At 38.5% G+C, this 10,606-nt stretch overlaps 1 pseudogene; it reads left to right on the top strand.

The window, feature by feature from the left end:
- The first annotated feature begins 1,363 nt into the window (after window positions 1-1,363).
- Window positions 1,364-1,887, top strand: LOC125095652 (protein FAM204A-like; annotated as a pseudogene).
- Window positions 1,888-10,606: the final 8,719 nt, after the last annotated feature.

Here is a 10,606-nt window from a genome sequence, read left to right as displayed (position 1 = left end):
CCTGAGTGGCTCAATCCGTTAAGGATCTGCCTTCAGCTCAGGTCATGATCCCGGGATCCTGGGATCAAGTCCAGTGTCAGGCTCCCTGCTCAGTGAGGAGTCTGCTTCTCCCTCTCCCTCTGGCCCTGCACTTGGCTCAGCTCGTGCTCTCTCACTCTAATAAATCAATAAAAACTTAAAAAAAAAAAGAAAAGAAAAAGAAAAACCTTCTAGTTTTGCTTAAAGAGTACACTTCAAATGGACTTCCCCAAATTTTTCATATACTAAAACTAAACCTCCAGTTTTAACTTAAATTCAAATTAAATTTAATTAAATTACTTTAACCAAAAATAATCTAAAATACTTACAAATACAACATACAAATGATCCCTTATATATTCTACGAAAACTTCCATGAAATATTATCAGAAAAAGTAATTATAATTATTATCCAGTCATTAGAAACAACTGTTTAGCCATCCATTCAACAAAATCAATGTACTTTATATGTATTTTCTTAGTCCTATATTAAAGCAATATAGGAGAAAAATAACTTATAAACCTAATTTTATGGAAAAATACATCTTAAATGAGAGATGGGCAAACTATAGCCTTGGAGCCAAACACAGACCTGCCATTCTGTTTTTCAAAGTTTTACTGAAACACAGATTTCAACCAACTGTAATGAGGTTTCTCGTTACAACGGGCAGAGAGAATGGAGTAATCCTAACAGAGACATATGGCCCATAAAACCTAAAATATTTATTATCTGGCCCCTTGCAGAAAAAGTTTGCCAACCATCATTACTGACAAATTACCAAGGTTTTTCATTTATTCATTCAAATACATTAGTTCCAAATGTTGAGAAGATACAAACGTACATAAAACACAGCATGCCCCCAGAGGATCTTTCAAATACAGGACAAAATAAACAATACAACATGGGCTTGGGCTACATGTGACAGTTCCAGAGAGCCTGCGCAGAGGCCCAATATGGGCAGAATGGGTCAGGGAAGACCCCAGGCAGGCCCACACACTGTCCTCAGAAAGGGCAACTCAGCAACTTCCCAGGTCTTTGGTGGGAAAGGGTTTCTCTATCCCAGCCCAACCCAAGTGAGAAGGGTAAGGATGCTCCCCACTAGGAAAATGGACATGTTTACAATCGTTGTATTCTGAGAAACACCTACAACTCAAGAAAATGTCAATAGGCTAGAAATCTTATCTGGGACCTGAGCATTTTGTCCTGTCCCTGGAGGAAACTCTTCCCACAGCAGAACTGATGGGAAGCTCTGCCCTAACAGTCACAGACTTCTGGATATAGAGCCAGGCAGGGAAAGTGTGCCTTTCTAAAGCTATCCTCCTAAAGACCTAACTTGAAGAGAAGATGTGGAATGGGCTGCTTCCTCTTGGCCTGGGTGAATTGATGTTGCACTGAACTCTGAAAATGAAGCCAGAACTCAGAGGATGAGAAAGACGGGATAATTAGAAAAACAAACCTCAGATTTCTTTACAGGCAGACCAAAAACTGAAACGGGAGGACAACATAAATGCATCGGAAGCCTGCTTTTCTGGAATTTCCTTAAATATGTGGAATCTATTTCAAGAATTGCATTAAAAAAATTCCAAATGTAAAACCCCAACCTCAAGATGGTGGGGGGAGGTGGGCAGAAAAGACAAGCTGAAGAATGAAAGGGAATCCTCATAGGGAACAACCTCTAAGCCAGTGGGAGAAACATACTTGATATTTTGGAGTCAATGTTAGGTTTGAAGAAAAAGAAAAAAAAAAAAATTTTGGTAAGTCAGGCCTTCAAGAGCATAGACCAGGCTGTGGACAAGTAGAACCTGGAGAAGACTGAGGAACTCAGCAACCAGCTAGTTACCAGAGAGCTTGGTATAAAAACTGTCTGAGCTGTTGCTAGCTCCACGACTGTGTAAAAGCCAAAAGGGATGCTGAAAATGCACCGGTTGTTTGAGAAGAGAATAAATGTCTCTGGGGGATTTGAAGCAAAGAATAGATAGGAAACCAAAACAATATTGGATAGTGATATTCTTCAATCCATCTGTGGGCTCTAAGCGTTGGATTTACTGAAGAGATTTTCCTGCTTATATTAAGTGTGTCAGGAAATGGACAGAAGTAGAAAAAAAAATAAGCATAAAATTTGGTAGTTAATTATGGAAACTTTTCAATCCTTTTCTAAAGAGTTTCTCTTAGTGAAATGAATGAAATAGAGCTTTCTGTTATTTGTACAAGCATACATTAGGATTTTTAAACTTACATAATATAAAATTCATTTCCATTTTCATCCACTTGGTATAGCATAGCCAATGAGTTTCCAATACTTTAATTCAGCCTAACAGTACTAAACTGGAATTTTGCTTTTAAGATTGCTATTTGTTTCATGATGCATCAGCCATAAGTGCCAAGAGGGTCTCAATTGATACTGTTTTTACAAATACCGTAATTATTTTAATGTTACAAAAGTAACTATTAAGTCTTTATTGGGAGGCAGTGAAGTTAATATTTCACAGTCACATGGTAAAAGCAATTAAGCTTTATGTTCCTTCAAATATATTATAATAAAAAAAGAAAAGAAAATATAATAAGTGCCACATACACATATGTACTGAAAACTGGGGAATAACTCTGCTTGGGGAGAAAGAAAAAGTTTGAGAGAAAAAAATGAAATTTTGTTGGAGTTAGGCAGGTAGAGAAAAGGGGGAAAGAGTATAAAACCAATACAAAGCTGTCTTCACTCAGGAGACAATGCTCCTTTTCCACAGTTCTCTGTGGTATACCAAAACATGGCGTTCAACAAATACTTGCTAAATGAATACTCCCCTCTGGTGGCTGAGAAGCACTGTCCCCCCACTAGGGCTTTCTCCCAAATCAAACTGTTCTAGAATTTTCCCAAGTCTTTTTCCTTCAAAACTTACCCCTTCTTTATTCCAGTCACTTAAGACTGATAATGACAATATGACTGAATATTTCTGAAAAAAAAAATCCTAACACAGTTAAGTTTTAGCCCTCCATAAAACCAGCAGTAACTTTAAACATATATATATATATGTATATATACATATATATATAAAGAGTCACTAATAATAAATCCAGAATGGGGATAATACCTTTCATGCTGGCAGAACCTCTAGTGCATCCCTCATTCCCCCATAGGTAACAAATTGCACATGTACTGCCTTCTCCTAAATGTTCTTCCAGTTCTAAAGATTTGTTTTTTGATATTGTTTCCACAGACTTTGCTTAGACCCCTCTGTACACATGCTATTAGTCTGTCATATCTAAAACCCCCTCACACAAAGCCAATTTCAATATATTTTATCCCTTGGGGTGGGGGTCAGGAGAAGCTGAGACATGAGAGAGAAATCTTGATTTGACGAAGGCTCATTTCCCAGTGAATTGACAGAACTGCATAGACATTTCTCATTCTATTTTTCACCGCTCATATCCTATACGTAATTATGGCTGATAAGGGAACCTGGGTGGCTCAGGCAGTTAAACGTCCGACTGTTGATTTTGGGGGTCTATGATGAGCCTGGAGCCTGCTTGAGATTTCTCTCTCCCTCTGCCTCGCCCTTTGCCCCTCTCCCACCTCACCCCACACCTGGGCGTGTGCTTTAAAAAAAAGGGGGGGTGACTAAGTTAACTGCTCGCTACATCAGGACCCACAAAATGGAGGCCACCCCAGTGGCCCTGCCCTGTCACAAATCTAAGTCTAAGATAGCTTGCACTTTCAGGAAACACTGGTCAAGGAAACCTAACATACACCCGTCACAATCCTCTAAGTCAGTTCTAGCTAGTTCACTTTATCCTAGAAAACACAGGTCTTTGTTTTCCTACCAGGAAATCCTTGCCCTCCAAGCCAATCATGCCCTCTTTCCATGTTGCTGCTTCTAATGCCCTGTAAAACTTACTTCTGCCCCAAACCCCTCAGGAATGGTGCTCCTCACCGCTGGTTAGGCACTGTATCTTCCCAATCCATGAATTGTTTTCCCTTGAATAAAAGACAAACTCATTACTAAATCGTATTTTTTTTTCTTTTTTTTGGTCAGTTGACATGAGCCACCAATATTTCCTCTACATTCAGGCTGTTAAAGAGCTTCCTCCATCTTTTCTGTTTCTTAAATGTCTGGATCTGTCAGCCACTGCTACAGGTCTCACAGAGCTATACATTCGAAGGTAAGTCCGAAAACATGGCTTTCATTTCAACATGTTCTTCATGAGTCATTTTGGTACAAACCATGAACAGCTGAGTACTGAGTTTCCATAAGACAAGTCCAAGTAAATATTCCACAAGCTCTTCTGCTTCCTCTCCTTGACAGGGCCTGGAGGCTACCCCGGGCAGGCAGATGAGAAGATTAAAATGCATTGCCAGGCTTTCATCTTTTAATTGGTTTCTCTACGGCATTCTTTCAGAAGACAGTACTGTGGGATGAGGCTTCAGTTTCCTCCCACTTTGCACAAACATGAGTCAACTCTAGCCAGAAGGGGTAAAGACACTCAAATATGTGGTGCGGTAACCTCATCCCCAGGGGCCAGCAGGGCTCACAGAAACTGCAAACCCAGGTTACTCCAAGATCATATCCGCCTTTTACAGGATATTTACTAAGTCTACGCAAAATGAAAATAAAGGCAAATTCCATGGAAAATCTACACCAAAGGATCCTCAGAGGCAAAACATTCTCTCCTTATCTAACAAATTCTGGGGAAATTACCTGCAGGATAAAGGACTGGGAAGTTATGGAAAACATGCTTAAAATTTCTGCTATTGCTGCTGTTACACAATAATTTACAAACAGCTAAAGATAGGTGGACTTTACCAGAGTTAATCTAATAAGTCCCAACGTCACAGAAGATCAACCCTTGAAGATTACCTAATAACTGACATCCAAAATTCATTGTAAACTGTAAATGACTCTATATAAGATAAGAAATTGAAGGCTTTTCACTGAAAGAGACAGGTTAGTGAAGAAAAGACAGCATATGGTAGAGAGCACAAGCCTCAGGTTCGACTCACCTGTGGTCTGCCTCAGGCTCTGCCACCCTCTAGCTACATTAGAGAATTTCTTTTTTTTTTTTAATTTATTTATTTGACAGAGAGAGAGAGATCATAAGTAGGAAGAGAGGCAGGCAGAGAGAGAGGAGGAAGCAGGCTCCCTGCCAAGCAGAGAGTCCGATGTGGGGCTCGATCCCAGGACGCTGAGATCATGACCTGAGCCGAAGGCAGAGGCCCAACCACTGAGCCACCCAGGTGCCCCTACATTAGAGAATTTCTAATCTCTACTTTTCTCTGTCTTGAACCACCTTTTCATAAGAAGAGTAGCTAATTTTATGCTCTTCCCACGAAACTTCCTGCCTTTGATGGTAAAAATTTTTTTTATTTTTTTTAAGATTTTATTAATTTATTTGAGAGAAAGAGCAAGCTGGAGCAGGGAGAAAGGCAGAGGCAGAGGGAGATGCAGGCTCCCCACTGAGCACGGAGCCCAACTGAGCCAAAGGCAGACACTTACCCAACTGAGCCAGCCGGGAGCAACCTCCATGGAAAAAAATTTTAAAAGGAAAAAAAAAATGACTAAGAATTTCAAAGTGCTAAAGTTGGGATACATGCAGAGTATTCTTTTCCACTACTCCATACTGCCACTGGATATACTCAAGATATTGCCCATGGGTTTGAAAGTATTGGAGAAGAATAACTGAAAAGGAATCTGTTAAGAAATATAAATTTATATGATTGCATTGAATGACAGTTAGTACTGGGACACAACTTCTACTTTTTGAAAGACCCTGTTAAGAGAGTTAAAAAAAAAAAAATCAAGCCACTGAAATTTTTTGCAAAACATAACTGATAAAGGACTTACTTCTAGAGTATACAATTCTAGAAAACAAACAATCCAACTTAAAAGATGGGCAAAATCTCAGAAGTTCACCAGAGAAGACATATGGGTGACAAGCACATGAAAAGGTGCTCAACATCGTCAGGCAGTAAAGAGAAAGACTGGTTTTGGTGTTTGATTTCTGCAGCTTTCAACCCCCCAGCCCTCCTCTTTCTCTTCACCCCACTTCTCATCACAAAAATGTGATAAGAAAACCCCCATGCACCAACTGTCCATTGGCACTAATGGAAATTTCAAACCTTGCTGAGAAAATAGGAGCCTGCCTGAAAAAAAGGGCTCATCCAGGCTCCACCCCTTAAACACAGTAAAAATCCCAAACCAACCATCCCTTCCTTACCATGCTTCACTCTCAACAAAACTTAAGCTCTTCTCCTTAGCAAATCCTCTTACTATTTACTATATGAATGATAAGCTTGATTTTACATCCATTGGTAGCTGTGTGTCCTTTGTCCTGACATCCATAAATTCCTGGGGGAGAAGGGAGTTACCTCCCAGTGTCCAATATAGCATGCTAGGTACTCAAATAAAACTATCAGTTATTAGGAAAATGCAGGTTAAAACTAATATAAGGTATGATGCATGCCTACAAACATACTACTATTACATTGTAGAATGGCTAAAATTTTAAGAGCTCACATTAACAGGGATTGATAAGGGTGTGAAAGAAATGGAACTCTCCCACAGTGCTGGTGGGAATGCAAAAATGGTGCAGCCAAGTGGAAAATGGTTTGTTAATGTCTGATAAAGTTAAACATATACTTATGATAAGATCCATCAATCCCACTTCTCAGCATTTACTCAAGTGAAATAAAAAGCCTGTCACGGATATTCATAGTGACTTGATAATTGCCAAAAATCAGAAACAACCCAAATGTCCTTTAAAGGGAAATCAATAAACTGCGGTATTCCAGGAATACTTCTCAGCTATAAAAAGGAATCAAGTACTGATCCAAACAACACTGATGAGTCTTGAATGTGTTAAGTAGGAAAAAACTAGACTCAAAAGATTACAAATAGGATAATTCCATTTATAGGACATTGTTGAAATGACAAAAGCACAACGACCAACAAGGACAGAAACCAGATTAGCAGTTGCCAGGGCCAGGGGATGAGGAGGGAAGGGACTGTAAGGGGTACACAAGGAAATTTGGGGGGTGATGAAATGCTGAATCTTGACTGAGGAGGCAGTCACACAACTAAATGCATTTATCAGAACTCAGTACCTAAAAAGGGTGAATTTCATTGTCAATTATACCTCAGTAAAAAAAAGAGAGAGAGAGAGAACAATGTGAAACAGCTATCAGAAATGTTGCTATTATCCAAGTGGATATACAATGATTCATAACTTGTCCTGAGAATTAGGAATGACCAGGACTGCTACCTAATACTTCAGATTCCCACCTCTGCCTCTGTTCTTGAGTGGGTGGGTAGAAAACGGAAATCTGCAGCATTAACAAACTAGTTCTAGATTACTTTGATGCAGGTAGTCCAAAGACTACACTTTGAGGTGCTGACACAGCATGATCATGCCAAAAGTTGATACAAATACCCTCCATCATTTCTTGATCTGAACAAGCCTTGTTGCTGCCAAAGCTCGTCAACTCCAGCTGTTCCGCATGACTCAGCATGTTACAAAGACAGAACAGCTATAAACAGAGGGAACAAGGGCTTTCTCACTGGAGGGAGTGGGCACGATAAACATGATTAAATACCAGATGCTGTATAAGGTCTTTTCCAAACTTCCAATTCTCAAAGAGCTATGGATTTCAGATAATCACCTGTTTAGTGTCCTTGAACAGTTTTACCAGTTGGAAAGATAAGAAAGAAATGAAATTCACATGCAAACATGGAATATGACCACAAAGGTTAATCAAAGAACATCTAAGCCATCAATTTGTCTGTTTAAGGCAAACTTCAAATGGAGAAAATAATTCTCCGTTTTCTAACATTCATTTACTTCATTCATAACCTAAAGTGGAGCATTTATTTTTAGAGAAATAGCATGCTGAATTCCCCTGTGTAAACTGATAGGAGCAGAGCTGGTCTCATAAAGTAGGGAGGGGAGTGTAGGGGTATTGTATGGTAGAAGATTCTGAGCATCACTGAAAAGCCATATACGGTAAATCCCATCCCCACACATCATGTCCCAAAAGTCACCACACACAGCTCTACTCTGTGGAACCACATTAGACAACATCCTCGAAAAGTAAGGTTGCAGGAATAAATGCAATTTATTAATGTCTTTTCGTTAGGACATAGAAGAAATCTAGCTAATTTCCACCAAAAGATTTTCAGCAAACTGAGTAAACTTGGCTGAACAATGGAATAAACTTAACACTTATTATTCTATATGTTTGTCTGGTTTCTTCACTAATATACCCAAGACATCTAGAAAAGTCCCTGACTCATAGTAGGTACTCAAATTACTTTGAATGAATATCTAAGCATAAAGTAGCTCTTAAACATCAATAAAACATATCCCCCATACATTCAAAATATGATCACATATACTGGTAAGAATTGAATGACAATGATTTAATCTCCCAGATTAGAATAATTGCAATTTTTAAAAAACCATTAAGTGAATGAATCTCTAATTAGTCAAAGGTATTAGAGTAGATTTTTATAGAGAAGACTTTCCATGGTCTGTATCTTCCACCTGTGGCCATGTCGTCACTCCGACTGTGTCTTCATTACTGTTTGGTGTATATATTCTTAGCTATGCTTCTTCTGAATTAAACAAAATCGTGAAAAACAAATCCAGGAAAAAAAATATACTTGGGCTCATTCTATACCATAAATAAGGTCTTAAAAGGTTTTTTTCTAAGAAAGAAAGTTAAGTTATTCTTATCTCAGGCAAAAAATAAAAAGTTGTACTACCAGAATTTGATCCAGAAGCAAAACTTCACCACTTTTATATTAAAAGCTTCAATTACAGACTTAAAGTTATATTCGTAAGCTACTATTTTAAACGTGTAGTAAGTAAAAAGCCTTTTAAGAAAGACTTCTACGTAATCATCAAAGAACTGCCACATTACAGGAAGGTACTACTGCTGAATAGTTGTTTTCTTTGAAAAACAATGGGCGGGGAGGAGGGTATCCTCAGCTTATTTACCTAGCACCCCTCTAAGTGACTAAAAGCTTTAATAATGCAAAGCTTTCTCATCTTTGTTAGCTAATGAAACAAGGTTTGAGTTTCACATTCAGTGGGTAGCTCTGTGGAATGCATTAAATAAGGAATGTTTTATCCAGAGCAGGGCAAACCTAATCTTCAGGTGTGGATTGATACAAAGAGAGGAACATTCACAAAACTCCAAAGAGAATCAACACCTAACAAATTCTTGCTCCCCGACCTGGGTGTTGCATTACCTGCTACATTTCCTCCAGCTTCATTTCCCTCTGTAGTCAAACACACTTAGAAGGTATTCATATGAATGCAAAACTTCAGCCAAGCCTGGAATGCGTGGTCTCTTTGTGTATAATTTAGATACAAAAGAACAAGATTTGAAAAAATCTTTTTTTTTTTTTTGTAACTATCATCACAGTAACAAAGATTAAAGAGTAGCAATAGTCACTATTTCATGAAGTCAGTCAAATATTCAATCTGGAGAAAGTCACATACTTAAAAATGCTACACTTGACAGCAAAATTGGATTCATCCATTCCACCATGTACTAATCATTTACCTTGGCAGGATGCCAAGGACACTTTAACAGGAATGTGACTTTATTGATCAGTACCTATCTATCAGGAGCCTGATTCTGTACATGCACTCTTTCACCAACGTGTGCAGTCTCAGGGAAAATTTTGTAAATTTCCCCATGTATTTTAATTATGACTTTGCTTCTTCCACAAAACACCGCGTGTCTATGTGTGTGCATGTGTGCATGTTTTACAGGGAGACATTTATGAGCGGGGAAGGCAACTTATAAAATGCTCTTCAGTTTTGTGTGCTACAAGCACCCTGTCTCATTGAACCACCTTCTTCCACTCAGTTAATAACTCATTCTTTGTCTGTTGAAAGAATAGCATTCCAGCAATGAATGGCAGGGTAACATTTCCATACAGAGCTCTCTCTCAGGGAGCTCACCCGCCACCTCAGAGCGAGCCTGTAACCACAAAGATGTCTCCAGATTCGTCTTGCTGGTTCAGGCTTCAAAAGCCAGAAGAGAGAATATCCTCCAAAAGAGACTGTTTAGCTTATTTTTGGAATGAAGATAAAATGCTAACGGTAGGATGGGTGAGAAGGTGGGAGGCGGTTAGAAAAGGTGTGTCAATCTGAAAAAATAAAGCCCAATTTCCTAAATGAGTTGTTTCATAAAAGTATCTATTTTACAATCATGGACCTAACTTCAATTTGGCTTACAAAACATTTTACACTGCAAGGAAATACCGGGTACAAATATGTTTGAACATAGTTCCATTACCATTTAACATGAAGATAAAATTATAAGTAATAAGGAAAAGGAGTTGAAATCAACTCAGAAACCACCTACTCACTCTGAGCTTTACTGAAGCTGGCAGATTTAATTCAGGAGTGTCAATGAATTATTGCTTATATTTTCTTCACAATAAAATCTCTATTCTTTAAAGATCACATACTACTTAGTCCACTAATCAAGATATTGGCCAAACAAACAAAAAACCCAAAATAAATAAATAAATAAAGATATCACCCTTAGGCTGAAACCAAGTGGGTTATTACCTTTGAACAGGT

Source organism: Lutra lutra, chromosome 3 (assembly GCF_902655055.1).
Source record: "Lutra lutra chromosome 3, mLutLut1.2, whole genome shotgun sequence".
Classification (NCBI taxonomy): domain Eukaryota; kingdom Metazoa; phylum Chordata; class Mammalia; order Carnivora; family Mustelidae; genus Lutra; species Lutra lutra.
This window is presented reverse-complemented; position numbering and strand designations above follow the sequence as displayed.